Below are 14,014 nucleotides of genomic sequence, written 5' to 3'. Positions count from 1 at the left end.
TCTCCACAAGATGATCTCAACACGTCACTGCATGACGTTAAAGAGCAGGGTGAAATAAACGACACTCAAGCGAACGATACAATTGAAAGACGACGCGCTCCCGAAAGACCGAATATAGTTAGGACTGGCAAACCGGGTAGACCTACGAAGATATACAACACAGTTCCAGTCGTGAACGGTGCGCATAAATCCAAGATCTCAAGTAATACAAATGATGATGAAGCTCAAAAACATGACATCGAGTTTGCGATGAATGCACACGAGATTCCAATGCAATGGGCGATTTCTGGACCAGAAAAGGAAAAATGGCGTGACGCTATATATTCAGAAATCAATAGCTTAATTCAAAATGATACTTATATCGTTGCAAAGCCAAAAGATAAGAAGGTGATCAAATGCCAGGACTACAGAACAAATATGCTGCCGATGGAAGTTTGAACCGTAGGAAGGCATGTATCGTAGTAAGAGGATTCACTCAACGTCCTAGTATCAACTTCTTCGAGACTTTGCCCTCGTTGCATGTCTCGGTTTTTTTTCCGATTAATGGTGGCTTTGGCAAGATTCGATTTAAACATATCACAACTTGATGTCGAAACCGCTTACCTGAATAGAAGAATTAACACAGAGATTTTATGGAGAAGCCGAAATTATTAAACGAAATGCTAAGAAAGATCAAAATCGAAGAGGAGAACTGTGAAGTATCTGAACGAGCTCGCTGCCTGCTGAAAAAGACCAAAAACCCGGATACCGTGTGTAAACTAAATAAGGCTCTTTATGGACTACATCAATCCGCTAGGCGTTGGCACGTCGAACTCGATAGAACGCTGCAAATTATGGAAATGTCTTCCACGAATGCAGATCCGTATCTTTATGTTGACGAAGATAAACTAACTTTTGTGCTTGTATACCTTGACGATATTTTAATTTTTTCTTGTGATAGACAGAAAGAGGTGAAGATTAAAGAGACTCTAGGGTGCTCATTCATGATAAAAGATCTTGGCGAAGCAAAGCCTGTTTGGGCTTCGAGATACGACGCGAGAGACAGTGCATACACCTTTCTCAAAGGAGCATGCAGGAAATCTTGAACAGGTTTAGTATACACGAGAGTAGTAGTATAACAGTGGCAGTTCTGAGTCAGAGATATAGACACATGGCTGCCACCAGGCGGCTGGCGTTGCGAGAGAAACTTGGTGGTGGGGGAGGGGAGATGAGGGAGCGCATAGAGAAGAGAAGTAAAAAATATACAAATGTTGCGTAGAAAAAAGAAGTGAAAATGCAAAATGCTTGCCTGATATCCCCATCCCCCGCTACCTCCTCCTCAGCCGCCACCATCTAATCGTTCTCTTCCTCATCCACCTTCCCCATCCGCATAGTCTCTTCTTGCAATCTCTGCCGCATCAGCCTCCTCCTCAGCATCACCGCAGCAAAGTATATTACACAAAAGTGTAATAATTCCACCTCATCAATTAAATCGGAGAAGTCGAGCATGAACTCGATCAATTCGTCACTCATACAAGATGCAAAATTAAAAATCGGGAAGCTCTCGTCGAGTCCATGCTCGATTCTTTCCTTCTCCTCTTCGGTGGGAGCATTCTCGCCGACAGAAACATCTTTCTTCTCAATTTGGCCGGCCTCATGAGGGAGAGACATCCTCGTCTTCCTCATCATTTTATTTTTCAAATTTATAGAGCTTTCTGAATTTCATTTTTACACACACCCACCGTTAAATATATACAACTCATGATGTCCGCGCGCGAAAAAGACGTGGACAAGATTGCCACTGAAAAGCATTCTTCGCTGTAGCGAGACTGTCCTGGGATTTATCTATGGCAGTCGAAGTATATGAAACAAAGTAAATCAAAAGTGTCACCGCGAAAAGATGGACATAATAAGTTCATAGAAAGTTGTCTTTGTTGTGCATCCATCAAATATTACTATTATACGCATTGAAATATTGAGCAGCGCTGCAGACGCCGTCGCCGCCGCACGCTCTATCTCATATATTTGCCCTTGATACGTTATGCCATCCGTTGCGACTCATGTGCATTCTATACTTCGATTTTTTTCTCTCTCATTGCAGCTTCTTATGTAACTCCTTTTACTTATTCTTAGATACAAATAAAACAATATATAAAAAATATATACATATACATATACATATATATATTTTTTTATTTCTATTGTATTGGGTGTAGTAAAAAGAAATCCATTATTTTTCTAATAGATGGCTTTAGTAATCTGTATCACGCGTAGACGAGATACAGACTACTAAAGCCATCTATTGGAAAAATAACGGATTTCTTTTTACTACACCTAATACTTATTCAATTATATTTTAATAATGCTTTTGAAACGAGCGCAACAATATTATCAAACGCGATAATACTATCGATCGTGATGCTGACGGCACATGTAATATGATATGAAAAATGTAGGAAGGAAAAGAACGAATAGATATCGCGAAGACGGAAAGAAAGGATAATTTTAAGCTGAGACACATGGTTAATATCTGTTTATTTTTTATATATATATATATGTGTCTCAGCTTAAAATTATCCTTTCTTTCCGTCTTCGCGATATCTATTCGTTCTTTTCCTTCCTACATTTTTCGTATCATATTACATGTGCCATCAACATCACGATCGATAGTATTATCGCGTTTGATAATATTGCTGCGCTCGCTTTAAAAGCATTATTAAAATATAATTGAATAAGTATTAGGTGTAGTAAAAAGAAATCCATTATTTTTCCAATAGATGGCTTTAATAGTTATCTGTTTATTTTTCATATCTGTTTATTTTTCATATATATATATATATATATATATATATATATATATATATATATGATATCCGGATATTTTAATTACTAGAGCGGATAAAGGCAATACCACTGTAATTATGAGTCGAGATAGTTACAAAGAAAAAATGTATAATATTCTCAATGATCAGACTACATACAATTCAATAAAAAAAGATCCCACTAATAAAATAACTATGGAAATTGGTAATTTACTAAAAAATTGGAAAAATAAGGGGTACATTGATTTAAATTTATACAAAAAATTGTATGTTTCGGACGGCGAACTTTCGAGATCTTATGCCAAAAATTCATAAAGAAGGTCACCCTCTAAGATTAATTGTCAGTTGTATTAACAGTGCTTTTTATCCACTGGCGACCTTCTTAAAAGAAATCATTGACAATAATAATATAAAAAATTTTAGCTATGTAAAAAACAGCTTAGATTTAGTAAATAAACTCAATAGTAAAGCAATTGATAAAAATTTTAGGATTATATCATTTGACGTGGTCTCCATGTACACGAATATTCCGACTGAATTAGTATCAAAAAGCATTGAACGTAGGTGGAATTTTATTGAAAATAAGACTTCGATTCCTTTACATGAGTTTATTAAAGCAATTATGATTATAATTAATTCCACATTTTTTAAATTTGATTAAAAAATATTTAAACAGATTTTTGGCATGCCAATGGATTCTCCTTTGTCCCCCATACTGGCGAACATAGTTTTAAAAGATTTAGAACAAGAAATTATTACCACGAATAATATTATTTCATCTTTTAATTTTTGTTATGTGGATGACATTGTGTTAGCTGTACATAAAGAAAAGGTTGAAGGAATTCTAGAATTGTTTAACTCATGAAAGACTTAAATTTACTGTTGATTTTGGCGATGAAAATGGCATAAATTTCCTAGATAGAATGGCATAGATTTCCTGTTAAATTAATGAGACAAGAAGGAAATCATCTTCGATATTTATAAAAAACCTACCAATTTTGGGAGATATTTAAACTATTTTTCGAATCATCCGTTAGCACGTAAAAGGGGAATAATTATTGGGCAATTTAATAGAATTCTATTTTTATTCCATCCTAAATTTCATGAAAAAAATATCTCTGAATTAATTCACACGTTTTTAAGTAATGGTTATCCTTTAAAGTTCATATTTTCAACAATAAAAAATAGAATAAAAACATTGAAAAATAGAACTAATTTAGATCAAAATCGCGAAGAAATTAATAATGAATGTGATTCTAACGTTACTTCAAAAAAATTTTTCATGATATCATACTTGGGCAGAGTATTTGAAAAATTCAAAAAACTTTCACATGTTTATGGTTTTAATATAACTTATAAACCTATGAATAAAATGAATATTAAAACAGGAAAGGATTCTTTGCCTAAGGATGACCAATGCGGAGTAGTTTATAAAATTAATTGTTTAAACTGTGAATCGTCTTATGTTGGCCAAACTAAAAGGAAATTAAAAACTCAGATTAAAGAACATAAGGCCGATATAAGAAAACCTTCTCCCGAAATTTCAATGGTTTCACGTCACCGTTTGAATGAGATGCATGAATTAGATTGGGATAATATAAGAATTTTAGATATAGAACAATCGTTAATGAAAAGAAGAATTTCGGAAATGATACATATAAAAAGACGAACAAGTGGTATCAATAAGCAAAGTGACACGGAAGGTTTGCCTGATATTTATTTTCCTCTTCTAAAGAAGGATCTCTCTTTCTTTTAATAAATAATTCTAGAACTTTCTAAACTGTTGACTCAGATATATAAATAGTGGTAAAATACATGATAGGACAAATAACAACACATAATATCACGACAATATTCTAATTGTGCAAAAGAAGTACTTGAGATTCATCGTTTAGTTTTTTGCTGTAAAACAGGTAATGATTCTATTTCTTTATATTCCGACTAGAAGATATTAATGATATACAATTTTATTTAAATTAGAATCTGGAAATTCTTGTTCTACACTTTTCTTGATATGACAACTGGCGTTGTAACATTATTGTATGAAGCATCTTCATATAGAAAAGAACATGTTTATTTAATTACAACTCCCGACTGTTGAATTTAATGTCAACTAGATGTAACTCTGCGTTTTTAAGAATATTATTGAATTACTGAAGATGGCCAGATTGTGACCGAAACATTTAATGTTTTAATTAATGTAATAATAATTAAATATCACAAACTATAGCTTGTGCTGTGGTTTTTTTATGCTCTTCTTTTTATATGTTTTTAAATTTATAACCATGTTAGTTTTCAAGACATGTATATATATATATATATATATATTATATATATATATATATATATATATATATAGGTATGTATATGAAATATAATATATATGAAATAAAATACAAATATTGAATGTGAATTATTAGTTATTATGGATAATAATAATAATAATATTAGGTGTTGGAATTAATTCGTAGCGTTTTACAAGTGATGGGAAGTACTTTCATTAATGTATTTTTTAATGCTCATGTGAAATAAATAACATTCTTTCATTTAAAAACGCTACGAATTAATTTCAACACCTAATAATATATAATATATATATGTAATATATTTTATATTTATATATATATATATATATATATATAAATTTTTTGGTCCTTCGAGCCGGATTTTCGCCGGCATCCGCAGTGCCGAGTGCATCGCGTTCAGTGCGCGTGAAGAAAATCTGAGAAAGAAGAATTCGCGAGTGAAATCATGAGTGACGAAATAAACGTCTTGCTGAGCTCCCAGCGCCACATCCATGATCGCATGGCCAGGTCAATAACCAATTTGAAGAAATTGGGAACGGCCAACATCACCCACCACAATGTCGAAACCCACTTGGCGCTTCTCGACCAGATGTGGGCGAAATTTGAGAAGCAACACGATCTTCTTCAAGTTCATTACAAGGACGCCTTCGATGAGAGTGAGTACCACACGTCTCAATTCGTCGATTCCGCCGAAAACACGTACGTGCAGCAGCGCGGCCTGCTGAGCGAGTACCTGGCAAAGCACAAAGCTGAAAATTCTAGTACAGCTCCTCCAAGTGAATCGGGAACCGATTGTTCTACCAAGTCGGCGCTGCCGCGCTTAAAAATCCGATCGTTTATGAGCAATTCCAAGGACTTGCCAAACCATAACACGTTGCTGGACTTTATCACAAGGAGAACGCTAACTCTCAAAGCCGCCAAACCAAAATCGCTCAAGGTCTCCGACAACCCGTCGCGATCCGCCAAGTCGCATCACGTCAAGAAACACACCGAGTCTTTCCAATGCATCCTCTGCAAGGGTAAGCACCACGTGATGGTGTGTGAAGAATTCAAGAAAAAATCCGCGGCCGACCGCAAGGCCGTCGCCGAAACTCACAAGCTGTGCTTCAACTGTCTCGGCTCTCATACATTCGCGAAATGCCAGTCGACGAGGACGTGTGCTACGTGCCAGTCTCGTCACCACACAATGTTACACGACGCGTACGTTTCATCGAAACCTCACGAGGTCAGCTCACTGTCGGCGGTGCGCCGCGACAACGACCACAAGGCTACCTTGCTCGCAACTGCGCGAGTTTCCGTCGCTGATCGTCACGGCAATCAGCATACCACACGCGGGCTCATCGACCAAGGTTCGGAAACTTCTCTGATCTCCGAGGCTCTGGTCCAGCGCCTACGCTTGCCACGCTCTCGATCCGCAATCGAAGTCATCGGCATCAACGGCAAATTTTCCGGGCCCAGCAGGGGAAAGGTGACTCTCAAGGTGACCTCGTTAACCACAGGGACCGACTTCAAAGTCAGAGCCTTTATTCCGTCACGTCTTTCGCTTTACCAAGGCTCTCACGCCAGGATCAGAATGGAGGGGCCACATCTAAAGGGGCTCCAATTGGCTGATCCGGACTACGCAGCGAACGACTCGATTGAGCTACCTTTTGGAGCGGAGGTATGCTCAATCATTCTCCAGGGTGGTCTCCGCAAGGGAGGCCCCCAAGCGCCTATCGCTCAAAAGACACAGCTCGGCTGGATCTTATCGGGAGGTTGCGACCAAGTAACCAACTCAGCACAGCGCCACTCGCTTCAGTGCACCGCAGATCATGAGCCAGCCGACCTTGTGCACCACTCAACCGCCGATCACGCCGATGGCCAACTCGCCGATGACGACGGACCACGTTTCCCTCGAGGCGCAGATCCGTTATGACACGACTGCTGCGTCGACGATGTCGCAACCGGAGCGCATGAAAAGGACGACGCTATCGCTCTCCAAGTAGAGCTCCGCAACCTCTGCATGGCGGGCGGGTTCCCTCTCCGAAAGTGGGCCGCCAACTGCCAGGAGCTTCTTCGCGACATTCCGTCTGAGTACAGTCTCACCAGAGACTCGAGGTCGTGGGAACTAGAGAACCACTCAACGCTGGGATTGCGCTGGTATCCAACCAGGGACGAATTCGCCTTCTCTGTTCCTCCTCGCACCGTCGTCGCGTTCACCAAGAGACACCCTGTATATATATATATATATATATATATATATATATATACAGGGTGTCTCTTAAGATGGATCGGGACCACATTGGAGGTGAAGAATAGATCAAAGGGAACAAAAAATTCTTATACCATTTTGAAATACTCGCTGTAGTTTTCGAATTAAAAAAGGAAATGTCTAAGCCAATATACGGTTAAGCCACGCTGCGCGAATTCGTAGGACGGCCCACACTCGAGCGGCAGTGGCGGCGGCGCGCAGAGAGAGGGAAAAAGCGCTTCGTCGCCTTTCGAGTGTGGACCGTCCTACAAATTCACGCGGCGCGACTTAACTGCATATTGGCTTAGACATTTTCTTTTCTAATTCAAAAAAACGAGTATCTCAAAATGATATAAAAATTTTTTGTTTCCTTTGATCCATTTTCCGCCTCCAATGTGACTCCGACCCATCTTAAGAGACACCCTGTATATATATATTTATTATTATTATTATTATCCATAGTGTAACTAATAATTTCAATATTTGAATTTTTATCATAAATCTTACGTTATGTTACGTTTTTATCATAAATCTTATGTTTGCCGCATCGTATTTGTTATTTGACGCCTCTCGCGATGACATCATCAATGTAATTTAACATGACAAAAATATGCGAAGTTTGCAATTTCGCAAGCGTCGACGGCTTTATTAGATAGCGTAATCAAACATTTTTCAAGAATATGCTGCGTTAACATATCACGGCATGTTTCGCGGTGACGTTACCAATGCGATTTGATATAAAAGTGACATTGCTAAATAATATACATGTCATGTAATCAAATTTTTCACGAACATTCGACATGGTACGACATGTCACAACATGTTCGAGTGGTGATATCATCATCAATGTAATGTGATACAAATGTCACTTGATCAAGTAATTAGTATAAATTGAGAGGATTTAGACGCACCGCGTCATTAGTCAATGCAAGAGATAACATGGAGCGCGATTTGATAAAGCAAGCGATCAACTGAATACCATAGAAGAGTACGTCGCATGGGAACAACGATGCGACGAGCTCATAGAATCTCTGAAAGAGCAGAGTCATGCCAAACGCGATTATCGATCGGCAAGAAACAATCAGAGATCACATATATCTCGAGGATCGAGAGTTTGAAGGATTCGATGCGTGGGCGATTCGTGCATGTGGGTGCCGGATATGGACTTCGATGGCGCGAGATCGTTCGAGAGATATTGACAGGCGCGGTGATAAACTCTAATCACATCGAGCCGCAACGGTTTTTAGAAGACGCTGGCAATGTAATTCTAGAACGAGTGCAAGACACTGTAGAAAGACACATGCTACTGTAAAAGTGAACACCGTATTCAACGGCGAGTTAGCGACGAAGGATAAACGTTATATAAGAGCATAATTACAAAGAACAGCGAGATACTATATATCGTTGCACTGATATGCGCGAGTGATACAAGCGACACGTCGTCGAGTCTATCCTAGCATCGCTCGAAGAGTTCCAGGAACGCAACAGCGGGTAGGCATTGTCGCGAATTCTCAATTTGGTAGTGAATGTGAATAAGCACAATCCAATGCGCGTGGAAAGTTACTTCGAGGTGCTGCGAGAAATTATATTTAAGAAAGCAGTGATCAACGTGCGTTCGATGGATAATCCGTGCTTCGCGTGGTCGGTAGTAGTCGCTCTATACCCAGCTAAAAGTCATGTGCAAGTAGAAAATCATCGTATCCGCATTACATGACAGTGTTGAATCTCGCGGGTATCGAATTTCGAATGACTTTAAGAGACATTCTGAAATTCGAAAATCTCAATAATATATTATAATATATCGATCAACGTACAGAATCGAAGATAAGCAGGTCCTTTTTCTGCGACTCACCAATGACAAGAGGGACAAGCATGTCAATTTCCTACAATACCTACAAGATTCACGCAACGACAGCATTAGACTCTTTGCATGGATGAAAAATCTATCCTGCCTTGAAGATCATAAATTACTGGGAACGAGAGCAGGAAATATTTTTGCGATCGGTAAGTATACTAAAAATAGTCAATAAAAAAACAGTAAAAAGAAATAGAAAAATGATTTCTCTATTATTTGCAGAAGTATTCATTACTTCAGCTCGTGCGAAAAATTGCAATCGCACGAAGTGGATTGCCAGAAGATCAACAACTGCGCTATCCGACTGCCGAGGACAACAGGTGGCTCGAATTCGGTAACTATAACAACCGAGAACGAGTGTCGTTCATCGTCTACGCTGACCTGCGTCCTACGGAAGATGGAATCCGACAAGAAAGATGCGTCGTCGTACGCGTATCAACAGCATGAAGCGTTTCGCATAGGCTACTACGTGCGATGCGCGTACGACGCATATTATCGTCGTATCACTTCCGTCATGATGAAGACTGTATAGCGTGGTATTCGCGCGACAATTCAACGATTTGGCGCATCGCGTGAAAAGTATCATATCTACCAACGTGCCCATGGAAACGTTGTTTAAACAGGAAGGCGTACTGTAGCGCGACGCGTTGTCTCATGGTTGAAAAACCATTCGGACGATACGCAGGTCCGCGATCACTGTCATCTCACTGGTAGATCACCTTGGTCCACAGCATTCGAATTATAACTTAAATTACAAAAATTCGTTTTATATTCCGATCGTATTTCACAATTTATCGGCTACGACGCGCATTTTATAATTAAGGAAATTGCTACCGCGTATGATGGACATGTAGATGTACTATCGATAACCAAAGAAAAATATATTTCATTCACTAAACATGGCGCTAGACAAAGACAAAAATGAAAAGAATTTTCAGAAAAATTATGTAAAATTAAGAGAGCTAGGATAGACGACATGTAGCTCGTATCACTCGCGCATATCAGTGCAACGATATATCTCGCTATTCTTTGTAATTATGCTCTTATATAACGTTTATCCTTCGTCGCTAACTCGCCGTTGAATACGGTGTTCACTTTTACAGTAGCATGTGTCTTTCTACAGTGTCTTGCACTCGTTCTAGAATTACATTGCCAGGGTCTTCTAAAAACCGTTGCGGCTCGATGTGATTAGAATTTATCAGTATATATATATATATATATACACACGGTAACATGAATATACGGCCCCACTCGTCCCGAGCAGGTAGAGTGGACTAAACTGAGTAGAAAAGTCCTCTACCATTTTGTAATGCTCGCAATAATTAACGAGATATTAACGTTTGAAGATAGTCGAATACGCGCGTCCGCTCGACTTACTATTGTCGAAGGTACGGCCCACCTAGCAAACGGCGCGCGAGCCGCGAGGAGCTGGAATGGCCTAGCAGGCGCGCCGCGCCGTTTGAGCTTAGACGGTAAGCCCCGCTCCTTTCGGCCCGCGCGTTCGGTGGGCCGTACTTTCGGCAATAATAGGTCGGGAGGACATGCATATTCGGCTATCTTTAAACGTTAATATCTCGTTAATTATTGCGATTGTGGTATCTATCTGCCGACTTTCTGAATCTTTCCCATCTCTCGCAGGCGATTGGAAACAGCTTGTTGACTAACGCTTAATTGCTCTGCGAATTGTTTTTGTGTTTGTGAATCGTCTTCATTCAACAATGCTTGCAATTCTACATCTTCGTACCTTTTTGACGATTTTCCGTGTTCCTTGTCTGCAACATCATTACTTTTGAAACGCCGAAATCATCGTTCACACGTATCTTGCGATAGAGCATGTTCACCATAAGCTTCTCGAAGTAATCGGTATGATTTAGCAGCAGTTTTCTTCAAATGAAAACAAAAAATTAATGCTGTCCGCGAATGCTCTTTATTTGGCACAAATTTCGACATATTGAGCACAGCAAAACAATACTATGCAAACACTTTTTCAATTTATCATTTATGCGCGTTTGACACTTGTTGATGGCACAACAAAATGACATATATACGTCAAATCTTTATACTACACACTGCATTGGTGCACCTTCTGTTGTCTCAAATCCGCACTTCATACTTGTACACCTGGTATATATGTATATGTATATATTTTGCGGAGGAGGATAAGTAAAAGAATTTACATAAGAAGCTGCAACAAGAAAGAAAAAAATCGTATAAGATGCACATGAATCACAACGAATGGCATAACGTATCGAGGGAAAAATGGCAAGTATATGAGATAGAGCGCACGGCTGCGGCGACGGCGACGGCAGCACTGCTCACTATTTCAATGTATAACGCATATTTGATGGATGCTTTATGCACAACAAAGGCAACTTTCTACGAACTTATTATGTCAATCTTCTCGCGGCGACACTTTTGATTTACTTTGTTTCATATACTTTGACTGCTAGATAAATCCCACGACAATCTCGCTACAGCGAAGAATGCTTTTCAGCGGCAGTCTGTTCACATCTTGTCCACGCGTGGACATCAGTTGCATATATTTAAACGGTGGATGTGTGTAAAAATAAAATTCAGAGAGCTCTATAAATTTGAAAAAAAAAATGATGAGAAGGAGGAGGATGTCTCTCCCTCATGGAGGCCGGCGAAATTGAGGAGTAGAATGTCTCTGTCGTCGAGGATACTCCTACCGAAGAGAAAAAGGAAATCGAGCATGGACTCGACGAGAGTCTCCCGATTTTTAATTTCGCATCTTGAGTGACGAATTGATCGAGTTCATGCTCGACTTCTTTGATTTAACTGATGAGGAGGAATTATTATACTTTTGTGTAATATACTTTGCTAAGATGGCGGTAGAAGCTGATGCGGCAGAGGTTACAAGAAGATTCTGCATATATGATGGAGGTAGATGAGGAAGATGACGATTAGATGGTGGTGGCTGCGGAGGAGGTAGCGGTGGATGGGAGTATCAGGTAAGCATTTTGCATTTTTACTTCTTTTCTCTATGCAGCATTTTTATATTTTTATTTCTCTTCTCTACGCGCTCCCCCCCCCCCCCACCACCAAGTTCCTCTCGCGACCGCGACGCCAGCGCCGCCTGGTAGCTATATCCCTGGCCCAGAACCATCACTGTTGTTATACTACTAAGAGTAAATCTGTGAACACACCTCTAGTCGTTGTATCAAAGTTGATGAAAGGAAACGTAGGACGAGTTCGAAGAAAAACCTCCGTACAGAGAATTGGTCGAATCATTAATGTACTCTGCTTTAGGCATCCAACCAGATATAGCACACTCTGTGAGTGTACTAGGACATTTCAACTGCTGCTTTGGTAGAAGTTATTGGATGGCAATAAAGCGCGTACTGCGCTATTTAAAAGGTACACTGAATTACGAACTCGTCTTTAAAAAAGACAAACTATCACTGCGAGGCTTCATGAATGCAGACTGGAAGAATTGCATCATAGACAGACGTTCCTACCACAGAATCAGCATTTATACTTAGTGGAACCGCAATAATGTGGAAATCCTGCAAGCAAGAGACGGTTGCGCTTTCCTCAGTAGAAGTGGAATATATGGTAACGTCAGATGCAGATAGGAAGCTCTGTATCTCATACGATTGCTCTGCGAGCTCGAGTGTTCGAGTCTGACTACCGTTACAATCTATAATGACGTAGGACAACTGACATGAAATCTCATTTATCACTCAAGATCGAAACATATTGATATAAAACATCACTTAATTAGAGAAATCCTGAGAAATCATCCGGACCTAATCTATTTACCTACAGAAGAAATAATCTCGGATATCCTAACCATGTCAGTTGATCAAACATTTATATTGTTCGGCGGGCTTAGGATTATCTTTATGCAAGTAATATTCGGGCTCAAATTGAGAGGAAGTGTTAGATAATCAGATATCGCTTTCATTGGCTTAATAGTTTTGTTACTGCTCGTTGCGCCCTCATCGCCAATCTACAATAGTTTCCATTTTTTATATGTCATTTTATTCTACATCGTACGAAAACGCTCACTGACATGGCGTCTTAAGAGAATATATATATCTCGTATTACTTTGAACATTCATTCTGAATATATTGTGTTAATCCACATTCCTATTAAAGTTTAGTTATGTTCGATAGATCTTGTGTTATTCACTCATGTCTAATATGCTAAGTACCCTACTGCGTCAACACCGTCATTGATTCGGGAATTTATTGTGAAGATGTATTGAATCAATCATTTTGAAACATTTAGTATACTTTATTATCTAATTTGAAAAACATTTTTTATCTTGTAATATATCTTTCAATATTACTGTCCCCGATAGCCAAACCTGCGGAGACAGATTTTGAGCAGAGCCTAGTATAAATTTTTTATTGCAGAAAGGCAACAAACTGTACACAGAGTTTCCACTATCAGACAATGTCAACAAACTGCTGTCAAAAATATGACAAAGCCTGCTGACATCAAATTGGACAGAAACTGAACAGAGTCTGCTGCATAACCTGATAGCAAATTGCAAGCAGAACAGCAGAACCTGCTAACATAAGATCTGTCAACAGATTGGCAGCAAAAATCGAGCAAGATCTTCCATTTTCATATATATCACTGTTAGATGGACTTGCTTCTTATAAGAAAAAAACGTACAGGGATCTTATAAAAATTAGCTTATGTAAATCGAATAGGCAAATCTCCTAAAAATTCCCAAGCTCTTTCGGAATGTGTTCTGAATCTCTGTGAATATTTTTTTTTTACTATTTTATAACTTTCTTATGTATATTTTGAAATGTAGCTAATCAATGATATTTTAGCTAAATGAAA

At 39.0% G+C, this 14,014-nt stretch overlaps 1 protein-coding gene and 1 long non-coding RNA gene across 5 annotated transcripts in view; both read left to right on the top strand.

Annotated features, from left to right (window-relative positions):
- LOC105143257 (odorant receptor 9a) overlaps nucleotides 1-14,014 on the top strand; it is an 83,823-nt gene that overhangs the window by 63,833 nt on the left and 5,976 nt on the right. The gene's annotated exons all lie outside the window — the stretch shown is intronic.
- Nucleotides 7,569-10,072, top strand: LOC147908373 (uncharacterized). The gene is made up of 2 exons (XR_015546541.1): nucleotides 7,569-9,341; nucleotides 9,415-10,072. It is a non-coding gene; the product is annotated as an uncharacterized LOC147908373 (long non-coding RNA).

Source organism: Acromyrmex echinatior, chromosome 10, assembly GCF_024713525.1.
Source record: "Acromyrmex echinatior isolate Ae372 chromosome 10, ASM2471352v2, whole genome shotgun sequence".
In the NCBI taxonomy this organism is placed as follows: Eukaryota; Metazoa; Arthropoda; class Insecta; order Hymenoptera; family Formicidae; genus Acromyrmex; species Acromyrmex echinatior.
This window is presented reverse-complemented; position numbering and strand designations above follow the sequence as displayed.